This window comes from Dipodomys merriami, unplaced genomic scaffold (genome assembly GCF_024711535.1).
Source record: "Dipodomys merriami isolate MVZ:Mamm:240054 unplaced genomic scaffold, mDipMer1.0.p SCAF_3996, whole genome shotgun sequence".
NCBI lineage: Eukaryota > Metazoa > Chordata > Mammalia > Rodentia > Heteromyidae > Dipodomys > Dipodomys merriami.
The window spans coordinates 1,175-14,046 of record NW_027205599.1 but is presented as its reverse complement, the minus strand read 5'-3'; the positions used below and the strand labels follow the sequence as shown (position 1 = coordinate 14,046).

Below are 12,872 nucleotides of genomic sequence, written 5' to 3'. Positions count from 1 at the left end.
AAAACAAAGTTCCTACAAAAAAATAATAATAAGAGGGGGGCTGGGAAGGTGGCTCAGTGGTAGGGTGCTTGCCTTGCATGCATGAAGCCCTGGGCTCGATTCCTCAGCACCACATAAGCAAAAAGAAAAAAAAAGCTAGAAGTGGCGCTGTGGCTCAAGTGGTAGAGTGCTAGCCTTGAGCTGAAGAGCTGAGGGACAGCGCCCAGGCCCAGAGTTCAGGCCCTACGACCGGACCCAAATAATAATAATAATAATAATAATATTCACAGGCAATGTGGAAGAAAAGACATGACAGCTCTATGGAAAAGCCAATTGTCTATTAGGCAATGGACATCATCCAAGACTTTTAAAGGTTCGATATTTTTTTTTGGGGGGGGGGGTCTGGTTGTGGGGCAAGCGCTCTACCACTGAGCCACCTTCCCAGCCCACAAGGCTCGATATTTTTTCAGCTCCTTTTCAAGTTGATGGGCTGAAATATGACCCTCCCTGGTAACCCCACTTCTTTACTTATCTCCCTGATCAGATCCTTTAGCAATGTTTTCTACTTACCCAGATTGATAAACCCTGGATCACCAAAGCTAACAAATGAGTCAGTTGCTGTGTATACAGGACAGTAGCAAAACAGTGCTCTCCTGAAAAGGTCACAAAGATCGTAGCTCGGAGTCCTTTGAGAGAGGGACTGTGGCACAACTTAGGCCATACTATAGCAAAAAAACCAGTCAGTGCACACACCCTAGATCTCCTGTCTGTGTGTGCTAAAAAAACAAAAAAAAAGGCACATTTAGACACCAGAAACCTAACATTTGTCCATTTGTTCATTGCCATGATTTGAAAATTCATTCTTTGAACTAGGTATGGTGCTCATGCCTTTCATCCCAGAATAAAACAAGATGAATATTGTGGCATAGGCCTATAATTCCAGCTATATATAATCCAAGAGTCAGAGACATCTGAAGACTATGGTTCCAGGCATTCCCCAGGCAAACAAGCAAAAGACCCTACCTGAAAAATAAACTAAAATCAACATGAACTAGAGGCATGACTCAAACGATAGAGTGCCAGTCACTTGGCCAGTCAGTATGCAAGTTCCATCAAGGCAGTGATCTGAGCTTATATTTGTCTTTTACTTTCCCACTCCCCATACACACAGGGCCTGACCTGTACCAAGTACGCTCAAGGCATCCAGTGAACACACAGCAGGCTCAGTGGTCCCATCCCATCCTTCCTTTCTCTAATCCTAGAGGTTGTATAAGTGGAGCCTTACCTCTCCATGCCGGGTACAGTAAGTCTCAGGCTTGGTCAGTCCACAGGTGGACGAAGCTCGGAGAAACCGGGTCCTCCCAATGAGCAAGTCCCCAACAGGTGGATAGCAGGCCCCACGGGAGCAAGCGTGTTGGTCACAGAGGAGGCTGGGCAATGCTGAAATCACAGAGGAGTCTTGGAGTAGGAGCCAAAGAGAGGAGGGCCTAGCTGCCTATCCCAGTATCCCTCACGCAAGAGAGATGATGTGTGGAAAACGGGCCCCTCACCTCACTCATGCCCCTGTGCTCTGCTACTAGTAATGAGGCTAGTTTCACACCTTATCAGCCCAGACTTGAAAAGGAGAGGAGGAGCAATACAAGTGACCCTGAAATACGACATCAAGCTGGAGATGCGTACTTGGCTACCAGAACTGGTCTATACCTCTTTAGCCTGTCCGCAGCCCAGAGGGCTGAGTCATTTGGGGGGGACACTGAGAGAGGTCTGTGTTATTCTTATTCCTTTGTCAGCAAAGGTGGTCCCACCGATTTTATGAATGTCCAGCTAGAATGTACTGGTAAATTAAGAACTCTGGAACATCTTGAGAGGGAGAAGATGGGAACTAAACTGCACAAAACCTTCAGGAAGTTAAGAAGAAGGCACTGGGGAGCCTTTCCAAGAAAGACTAAATAACAGGTCCTGGTGGATGGGAAGCAATACTCACCAAAATACAGGAGAAGGAGCTGTCTCATCATTAGCCAATGGGGTCCTCAGAGAGGATTTTACCTAGGACAGAGCAAAGCAACACGGGTAAAAAAAAAAAAAAAAAATGATACAATCCCCCAGGGAACACCGGCTCCTCTCCTTGTTTCTGAACTTGTTTCTCTCAGCAGTCTCTAGTAAGGGTCATGACTGAGGATATTTCTCCCAGTAGGTATATTTATCTGAAGCCAAAGGCTTAGAAAATGCCAGAGCTCTAGCCCTAGAGCCCAGCTGGCATGTATGTCCCAGGATGTCCTGAGAAAACTCCATCCCCTCTCAGACTTCAGCTCATTCTCTGGATTGTATGAGAGGGAAGACTCACACTGCCCACCCCACAGGGTCGTGTGGGCAGTAGGAAGAGGCAGGGCCTTCACTGGAGAAGAGCTATGGGAAGGTCTAAGATTGTATATCTGCCTCAAAGAGAGAGGACTGGTCTTTCTCAGACCAGCAACTACAACTTAGCCCAGCCTTCAGGCCCAAAGGTAAGCAGGTCAAAAGGCTGCCGACCATTGTCAGAGTCTTCAGTATCACCCAGGGCCACATTGAATTGAGTCTTGATGGTGGGACCACAGTTCTGGGCTAAGTAGGTGATGAGGAGTTGAGTGAGCCTGATAGTTTCAAGGACAATGGAAGAGGATTTCATCTGAACTGAGAGCAATGCAAAAATGCCTCTAATTATTGGCAGGGAATCCAAGGGTAGCTCGAAACAGAGATTAAAGAGAAGCTGGGGTTCTGAGAGATGACCTTCCCTCCTCCCCCCCCCAGCCCCCCAGAAGCATGCTCCATCAAAGCACTGTCTCCTTGTGCTTTGGATTGGAGATTGCTCTGCTCCAAAGTCAGCTACTGGCTCTGTTAACTGAGGTGGAGCTGAGAGGTCAGGTAGGCAGGGGCACAGGAGGATCTGGGGTGAGGTGAGGGGGGCATTCCTGGCACCTTTCTATTTTTAAATCCTAATGCATCAAAAATCATCCCTTCCAATCCCCTCCCCGGAGAGAAAGGAGCCAAGGTTAGGCACAGGGGGCTTGAGGTTGCAGGACCGATGATAGCCTAAGAGAGAAAGCATCCCTGATTTTGATCCAATGCGCTCTGCGCTCCCAGCCCAGGGCACTCTGAGCTGGTCCATTACCCATTTCTCTTGTGCTCACCTCAGACCTGAATCTGCTTTCTTCTAAATTTACTGAGTTGCTTGTGTGAAAAGCAGCAGACATTTTACCCAAGCATTTAGAGGAATCAATCAGGGTTTACAACCAGGCACCCAGAGATACTGTCTTCTCCCCACCCCCACCCCGCCTCACAGGTAACTTACCTGTCCAGTGCTGCCCTCCTTTCTCCAGACTGCCTTTCTGAGAGCTCCTTGGAATGTAGGGGGGTCTCCTCTCTTGGCCCTGGGGTTTTAAACAAGAGCCTGTGGAGACTCCCTGGCTGGGCGTAGCCCACTGCAGGGCGGCCTCAGGAATCTGGCAGCTGCCACGCCCATCTGACGTCACTACTCCTCACCCTTAGGACGGGACTGGGCAAGTGGGTCTGTCCTAGAGACCTGGAAGCAAGCACCACAGTGCCCACCTGCTTGTGGGTGTCTGCAGGAGCTGGACGGGACAGCCATCACTGATCCTTAGACCAGGATTCTTGGGGTGAGGAAGGGCCCTCACCTTGGCTGCAAGCACTGTGCTTGGCATTTCCCAAGACTAATACAGGGGTTCAGCTTGCTTTTGTGTCCAGATCACTACTGATACACCAAGCAGAAGACACACAGTGCCCTGTAGGCACTGTTAGAGCCCCAGACCTGTCATTGTGCCAGGACCCTGGAAAGCACCAGACCCCTCCCAGGGGGGAAAAGTGGAAAATCCCCGCTTCCTGGGGGAATTTAGTGGTGCCTTAAAAGGATCAAGAAGCTCAACTCACCCAAGGGGAAGTTTAAGAGACATGAACAGAGAAAGGCTCCGTGCCTGGCCTTGGGCTCCCTCCGCAGCCCTGGCAGGAAGCCCAGGAACAGGTAACTACTTGTGAGTCACACTGCCCCACCACAGGGAGGGTTGGCTTCGGAGCCCCTCCCTCCCGGGCAGGAATGCCCGCCTGGGGGGCCAGAAAATAGACCTGACCATCTAGGTGGCAGAAGGAAAGGCTGAGCAGAGCTGGACTAACAAAGTCAAGGCAGAGTTCCCCTGGCCCCCTGGCCCCCCCTGCCAGGCCAGAAAACACAGCAAGCTTTGTGTGGGGCGGGCTCCTGCTTAGAGCTCCAGAGCCACTGTAAAATATATGGTAGAAACAGCCCGGGATGGAAAGGGGCTGTTCTAGCACCCCCTTCCCTCCAGGTTGTGTCAGAGGGCTTTGAAAGGGAGACCTCGTCTCTGATTTGGCTGGCCTTGGAGAGCCTACACCTGCATGCTTTTGGAACATTGTTGCCTCAAAGACACCATTGAAAGGCATCCCTTTAATTTCTCCACTCCCATGTGTAAGTGACTTCTAAGCAGCAAGTTCTCTACCATGAAAGGGCTACACAGAGGAATTGGTTAGAGAACCCTGGGTGGGGGGCGGGGGAGAGACATTATTCTGTGGATGAAACTGAGCATGTCTAATTTTCAGGTTCTAATCTAGCACAAGTTCAGGTTAATGGGGGGGAAACTGTAATTAGCAAATGGACGATCAGTTGTCTAGATGTATAATTGAGATTCCAATAAATGTTAGTCTCTTGTTGTCTGTCAGCATTCCAGTGAAATCTTCCTTAACTCAGCAGCGTCTCTTCATCAGACCCTGTGGCCTGTGGAGAACAGAAACAGAAGAGCCCCTGCCCCAGCCCAGCAAGCACACTGCCCAGAGAAGAGTCACCTCTGACTCCTATGCATTTTAAACCCTTCTACCTTGGTCTCTTTCTCTCCATCCCTACCCCCCAATTCCCTGAATTTAAGACTTTAGGAAATTTTCATCTTCTGCCCATCACCAGAGGATGTGACAAAGAGCTCACTAATAATTAGCTCAGCCAAAGAGGGCAGGTGTTGCAATCTCCATTCCTAAGTGGGGGAGGGGGAGGGCAGGTCTCACCTGAAGTGGGTGAGGCCCTTTAACCCCCCCCAACCCCCCCCATTCCACTTTCTGAGGCCAGGAGCTCAGGTAAATATGCATTTGCTGTGTGAGACTGCACAAGCTGGGGCAGGTTCCAGCATGGTTTGGCTTCATAGGAAGGAAGCCCTCAGTTACTCTTCTTGGGCCTCCTACACACTCCCAAGCAAACTTCTGGAAGTTGTTTATTCCGACCTCCAAGAATAGCCCCACTCTTCAGAAGCAGCACCCCTTCCCAAGTTCAAAATCAGACCCTTCAGAAGCAGGGAGCAGGGTGCTGACGCAAGCCCAGTGTGTTCAAAGATAGAGGCCAAGGATCAGTTAGTGTCTGACTAAAGCTAACAAGGAGGGAGCTGGGGACATGGCCCATATACCCTCTGGGTACCCTTTTCCTTTTCCCCAGGTAGCCTCTCTCCTGCTTCAAAGTTCTCATCTCCCCTGAGCCTCGGCTTCTTACTTAGGAATGAAGTCAGGAGTCATTCTCCACTCTTGTTTTTATTGCAGCCACACCAACAGACCAGCAAATTGTATTAGTTCTCCTCCCTTCCACAAGTAACCAGAATTCACTTCTAACCTCCTGGCTGAGCTGCTCTGCCCTGAATTTCTGCTACCGCCTCCCCATTGGTCTCCAGTCAAAGCCAAACACAACAGTTTTCTCCCCTCTGCTCAGAAACCCTGCGTGAGCTCCCCACCTTTCTCAGAGCTAAAGCCACAGGGTGGTAGACAGAGAGTCTGGGAGGCCTAAAGGGCCAGAAGCACCCCACATGCTTCTCTTCCTCTACTGCTTCTCCTCCTTGCTGTGACACCAAAACCAGAGGCCTGCTTCTACCTCAGGGCCTTGTTCTAGCTGATCCTTTAGCTTAGAACGCTCATGCTCTGGACATCTGCAAAGCTCTCTCTTGCTCACTCTCTCTTCTTTCTGGATCCTAATTTCTCTATGACCATTCTGTTTGACATTATAACCAGCTTTCCTACCTCATGTTGGATGCACCCTCTAGCACACCTGACCACCCCATCTACCCTACACTAATGTTTAATGTTTTTGGCAACAAAAAATTAACCTACATGATTTACCTATTTATCATGCTTATTTTCCATCTTCTCTGACTAGGATGTAAGGTCCAAAGAGCCAGGGATTATCCTCTATTTTATTCATTCTTGTTTTCCAAGTGCCTAGCACATAGTAGGTGTGCACTATTTGTGGAATGAAAGGATTCACTCTGGAGTGTACATTATATCACTTAGGAGTCTCCTATACCTTTTTGCCCAGCTACCTTCCTCAAAGAGGACAGCCCAAGCTGGGCTTTTGGTTGTCAAGATGGATTGCTAACTAGATAACTTCTACATCAGTCCACTACAATAGAGTCTTTCTTTTGAGGTTTCTTCTCCAGATCACTGAAATATCACCATATTAATATAGGTGTATGTTCTTTTTGCCTGTTTATCAGTCACTCCAGACACTGTTCCTGCTAAGTGTGGGGGTGGCATTAGAAACCGTCTCCATTATCCATCTGCCAGGCTCAAACTAAGCAAGTCACCAAGAGAGATCAGCCAAGATCTGATCAATGAGTAATCAGGTGATAGAGAGCAAGGGAGAGAGGAAGAAGAAAGGGAGAGAAGAGATTAAAAGATGAAGACAGGGTCTAATCCAGGCTACGACACTGAGGCATGGAAGGACGGGGCACCCAGTGACTCAGGTACAAGTACCACTGAACAGAATGAGTCATGACTGAGTCTTTGTCTGTGGGACAAGGGTGGGTTCCAGCAATAACCCCAGGATATGTTCCCTGTGATTTAATGCTGGCGTGGCCCTTTACTGCAACCATCCAGACAACTGGTCACCTTTGCTGTGTCCCTCACCAGGATCCAGAGAGAAAAGGCAGACCTTCCACAGGCACTGACGGGAGCCATCCACAGGTAGGAGCCCGCAGCAAGCAGGGAAGAACCTGGAGCTGCCAATCATGGAGGACACACACTTTTCTTTCCATTTAACCTGCCCAACCTGAATGGCTGCCTAGCAGAAAGCCACGCACACTAGGCTGGGCCTGAGGTCTTGGGGAACTTGGGCAGCTGGCCTAAAATAACTGCAGATAACATTTACTGCTGTGCCCAGGTACCATTCTCAGCCCTTTCCGTGTATTAACTCATGTAACGCCAACACGTGGCCGTCCTGATTTCACAGATGAAGAAAATGAAGCCCATTTTCAATAACTTGGTCCCATCTAGTAAACTTTGACTTCAGCTGGATCAATTAGTTCCAGTACTCATGTCCTTAGCCATACTTAATGCCACCTCTCTCTCCTAAATACCCACCCTCACGAAACCTTGAACAGAGTCCACTGTACTCTAGACTTTATGTCTCTCAAGCCTGGTCAAGACCCAGTAGCTTAAAACATTTCTTTGTGCCCTTGTTCTAATCCTTGGAGTACTCATATTAGCCGGGGTTCCAGAGGTGACAATGCGGCTATGGAAACATCCAGAATAGACACTGTGAGGTGTCTCCTCCTGGGTTTTCCATATTCACAAGTCCTCTTGTGTGGCCACCAATGGACAAGGTACCTCCCTTCAGAGGCTTAAGCACATGCCCACACAGGTCCCCCCCCCATAAACCCTCACATAAACCAGAAGCTTCTCTGAGTGAGCATGCAAGGAGGGGAGGGATGACAGAGAAAGGGGCTAGGCAAGCATCAGGGGTAAGCTGACAAGGTCAATGCAATGATAAGAAGGTGAGGGTTAGAGGTGTGGCTAAAATGGAACAGCACCAGCCAATGAGCAAAAGTAAACATCAGCAAGTTCAAGGCTAAGTCTCAGACAAAGAAAAAGAGAGGATGGGGCTGGGAAGGTGGCTCAGTGGTAGAGCGCATGCCTTGAGCTGAAGAGCTGAGGGACAGCGCCCAAGTCCAGAGTTCAGGCCCCATGACTGGACCCCCCCCCCAAAAAAGAGAGGAGGACACATTCTGCCTCAACCAAGAATGGGGTCTGGACTCTGAGCTCTGGGTCAGGCTCACCTTGGAGCATCTACTCTTCCTGTTTTGCCTCTCAGAAAAGGCATGGCCCAGTGCAGCCCACAGCTAGGAGAAACTGTATGCTGGCAGAGGCTGACTAGCTCCCAGAGAAAAGGGAGACATAGATGGAGACCTCTGCCGCTTCCCTTCCTCCCAGATTCCTAATCCTCCTCCAGAAGACAGGCTCCCTCCTCTACAGGCTTCTACCTCTACTCTATTCAGCCCCATCTCTTGGGAACTAAGTCCAGACTGTGAACTTTGTCCATGGATTTGCCATGTGGAGCAGGCTGTGTGGCCACCAAGAGAAACCTTTAAAGGAATAACATGCCACCACTCTGGCCATACAGAGAGGGAACAGAGGCATTGCTGAGAGTAAGATCCACTCCCCGTGATACCAGAGGGCTGCCCCATGGGACTTCAAGACTCTAAGTGTGATGCATGAGAGGAGTCCACTAGGGAGACAAACTAAATCTCCTAAAACTCAAACTGGCATTTTTGGGGGAGGAAGGGGAGCCCAGCCTGGAAAAATAAGCACTTTGTGGTTTGAGAAAGTAACAAGGCATGTCTGCCTACCTGTCAGGAATCAGCAGCATCTAAAAATCTTTTAATCAGCATTCTGTGCAGCAGCTGTAGCTATGCAGGGGTGTGTGTGTGTGTGTGGATGTAACCAGCTTTGTGATACTTCAACAGAAGTATAAACCTGAGAAAGTTTGGGGCTGGGGGGGAATGAGGCACACACACACACACACACACACACATACACACACACACACATCTTAAGCAAGTCTGGGCTCACTTTCATCATCTGAGAATAAAGAAGATGGATTCTACCTCAAATGCTAAGGCCAGGCAAGGCCTTACCCAGAGAGTATATTTTGCACACAGGTAGGGACATGCATGAGTGGGAAACACTGAAGTCCCTCCAGCTTCTGCATGCTCTCCTCTTAGTTAAAGCCTAGAATTTAGGGTAAGAAACATGACTGAAGTCCCAATGATGCACTCACTGTTGGGATGACTTTGGACACCTCCTGGTCACCTCTGGAAGCCCCATTTCTGCAGGGAGAAGCATGACAAATCTACCTCATGGAGTCTGTGGAGATTGAGGACAGCAATGCATACATAATTCTCTTGGCAAAGTGCCTGTCTAAGTGGTTTCTCTACAGAGGGTGTCTCTCCACATGAGCCTCTCTCTCTCTCTCTCTCTCTCTCTCTCTCTCTCTCTCTCTCTCTCTCTCTCTCTCTCTCTCTCTCTTTCTCTCTCTCTCACATACACACACACACACACACACACACACAGGTGTTGGGAGCTGGGATCAGCAGTCTGCAGTGGTTAGCAAGAAGTAAATAGCAATGCTTTGCAGATGTTTCATGACTCCTCTGGCAGGCAGTGAGCTGGGTTGGGCGGCTCCCCAAGGGGAGCCCCAGGCTCCAAATTGAGGAGCTGTGCTTTGTGTATTCTACCCTAGTCCTTAGGGGCTGAAACTTCACAGAAGCCATGACTGGGCCAGGAGGGAGGAGAGACACTCTGGGAGTAGGGCTATGCTTCTGGCCTGCCTGGACAGGAAAGGACAAAGGGGAGGGGCAGGGGAGGAATATTTACAAACACAGAGGACCAAAGGGCAAAGGAACACATGTAAAAGTGACAGGCATTTTGTTTTATGGCTTTCAAGAGACAGTAAGAACAGCTACCAAGGGAGGTGACTTATCCCTATAATCTTAGCTACTTAGGAGGATTTTGGTTTGATATCAGCCTGGGCAAAAAATGTGAGACTAGCTGAAAAATAATTAAAGCAAAAAGGGCGGAGGGCTCAGCTCAAATGGCAGAGCATCTCTCTAGAGACTCAGTACCTGAGTAAGCTCTACTGCTACAGAGAAGGAGGGAAGGAGGAAGGAAGGAAGGAAGGAAGGAAGGAAGGAAGGAAGGAAGGAAGGAAGGAAGGAATGAGAGAGAGAGAGAGAGAGAGAGAGAGAGAGAGAGAGAGAGAGAGAGAGAAGAACCAGACTATAATACCTTATAGAACTGGAATCAAAACTAGTCTGTGTGCAAATTTCAGCTGAACTCACACATGCCCAGCACTTTGGGCAGCAGAGAAAGGCCTTTTTCTTTTATTTCTTTGAGGCCTTTACAGTCACTCTCCCATGGACAGGATGATTAGTCTCTACCTAGTGTAATTCTTTCCCCTTGAAAAACAATTCAAAATAGATCTCCTTCTGATCTAAGATACTGATTAAAAGATTCTTATAGCCTGGCACCAGTGGCTCACACCTGTAATCCTAGCTACTCAAGAAGCTGAGAACTGAAATCATAGTTCAAAGCCTGCTGGGTCAGGAAAGTCCCTAAGACACTTATCTCCAATTAACCACCAAAAAACTGGAAGCAGAGCTGTGTGGCTCAAGTGGTAGCATGCTAGGAACAGTGGCCAGACCCTGAATTCAAACTCCAGGACCAGTACATGAAAAAAATTATCAAAAAAAAACTTCTGGAAGTGTTTATGAGATGCTGTTGATTGTGTATATAAGAAAGGGAGATAAATCAATATAAAAATCAACTTAAGCCCGGCATTGGTGGGTCACGTCGGTAATCCTACCTACTTAGGAGGCTGAGACCTGAGGATTGCAATTCAAAGCCAGCCTGGGCAGGAAAGTCTGTGAGACGCTTATCTCCAATCAACCACTCCAAAACTGGAAGTGGAACTGTGGCTCAAAGTGGTAGAGCACTAGCCTTGAGCAAAGAGAGTTCAGGGATGGTGCCCAGGCCCTGAGTTCAAGTGCCATGACTGACAGTAAACAAAAAACAAACAAAAAAATCAACTCTAAAGTACTCACAGAATAAGTAGAAGAAACCATCCAAAAGTTAACATTTCCCATCTCTTTATGCACCTCTGTGTCCTCTCCGTTTCTGCAGTGAACTTATTTTGGTAGAACGATCAGTAAGAGTGAAGCATCAGCTCCAGGGTGAGGAACCTGTGTCTGGGATAAGTCAGCTTTGATGTTCCTCCCCAGCCTTACTCTGAGCCTCTTTGTACTGAACCTCCAGACTGCCGGAGCTTTGCTCTGAGTTGCAGATCTTCTAAGATGTGAATTTCCATTCTTATGAAGTACTGTTCCCAGGGATTGGTAGAGGCGTAACAACACAAGAGCAGTTCTTCATAAATACACGCACCAGTGACCCTGGTCAGTGACCCTTGCAGAAGCAAGAAGACAGGAAAGGAGGGAGAATTGTAGACGTGACCAGTAACTACCAGGGCCTTAGCTTCCTGCTTTGTAACTGCTTATATAGCATAGAGCTGACCACAGAGAGTCAGTTTTCTTTCATTTATATTGGGAGAGAAAGAAGTAAAGACAGCTAAAATCACTACTCTCACCCAAAGTTAACTCTCCCATGCAATTGTCTCAGGATAATGCCACCTGATCCTTGTTTTGTGCCTTTTGCTCACTCAGAAAACTGTACCCCTAGTAACTCACTTTGTTCATTTACATATGTGTATATACGTTTGTGGCTGTGATGTTATACATTTCTAGCTCACATATGAACACTATTCCCAATGTAAGACCAGAAGCTCCCTGTAATTCCAACTGCTGCACAAATCATGGGAATCCCAATTAAAACTCAATCTCAGATAAACAATGAACACTGTGGTAGAATATTGCAGGCCCCAATTATTACATAGGACATACTTTGTGCTAACTTATTATTCATTGATTATTTGAAATTCCAATTTTACTGGACTGCCTATCTTTTTCTTTGCTAAGTCCAGCAGCATTGCTTGTAGTAGCAAAGCTAATGTTCTAGGCAGTAACGTGTTGTGGCAATAAATAAACCATAAAATTTCAGCAGCTTAACACAATAACGGCTTAGGTGCTGCTCACACAAACTAACATGTCAGATAATGGTGAGGGAGGGTTCTTCTGCTCCACTCCAGGAACTCTGTTGTCTGATAGCTACCCCAATCAGAATACAGAACCTTAAAAAGTCACAGCAGCAAAATTAGAGAAGACAGGAGGAACTTTCCCCACTAATTCCATGTTTCAGCCCAGAAATGACAATGGCACACAGCCCACTGGCCACCACCATTCCTAATGCCCCTGAGTAATCTTCCTCTGTGTTGAGAACATCTAGCATCATCCATCACCGTCAGTATATGATTAAATCAAAATTTAATGGCAGATCTAGAAGCTTCCAAAGTCTATTTCCACTATAATATCTGGCCTCCCAAAATTGAAGCAATTTATTTTCCTGAAAGAATATGTAATATTGAAGAATTTGTAGAATGAACTGCCTTAAAGAAAATGGTAAATTGTGCTGGGGTGTAGGTCAAGTGGTAGAGTATGTACTTAGCAAGTGTAAACACATGAGTTCAAACCCCAGTACCTCTATCACTACCACCACCAGAAGAGGACACAAATAAGAAAAGTGGTTCTGGTGAGTATTCCAAACCTAGATCACTTCTTGCTTCTGAAAAGTCCTAAAAACAGACAACAAGACCTTTGTGAATCACAGCCAGAAATAAAACAGTCCTATATGCCACCTCAGTTTCTAAAAGAGAAACTATTGAGGGTAAATTTTCAGAGAAGATTCTGACATTTTTTTATTTGACCAGGACTTTAACTCCCAAAGTTCCATGTTCTAGGAAACCCTTTAGTCGCAGGAAAACCGGAACTGTTGGTCACTCTAGTTTTCCACCATATTCCCTCTTAGATAGCTCTTGAAAAAGTCACTTCTAGTGGCTAAATAAACCCTGCATAGACACACTATCACTCAGGGTAGGCTCTGAGGGCCTTATGCCTGAATACAGGCTCTTGCTGCTC

General features: G+C 47.5%; 1 long non-coding RNA gene across 3 annotated transcripts; it reads right to left on the bottom strand.

Annotated features, from left to right (window-relative positions):
• Positions 1-1,270: 1,270 nt before the first annotated feature.
• On the bottom strand, positions 1,271-11,053 carry LOC138805514 (uncharacterized). 3 transcript variants are annotated; one of them, XR_011365581.1, is made up of 4 exons: positions 10,890-11,053; positions 3,308-3,386; positions 1,964-2,025; positions 1,271-1,419 (listed from the first exon to the last, which is right to left on the bottom strand). It is a non-coding gene; the product is annotated as an uncharacterized lncRNA (long non-coding RNA). The 3 variants fall into 3 exon arrangements; XR_011365580.1 differs by lacking the exon at positions 10,890-11,053 and adding an exon at positions 3,904-3,964; XR_011365579.1 differs by lacking the exon at positions 10,890-11,053 and having other exon boundaries at positions 3,308-3,717.
• Positions 11,054-12,872: the final 1,819 nt, after the last annotated feature.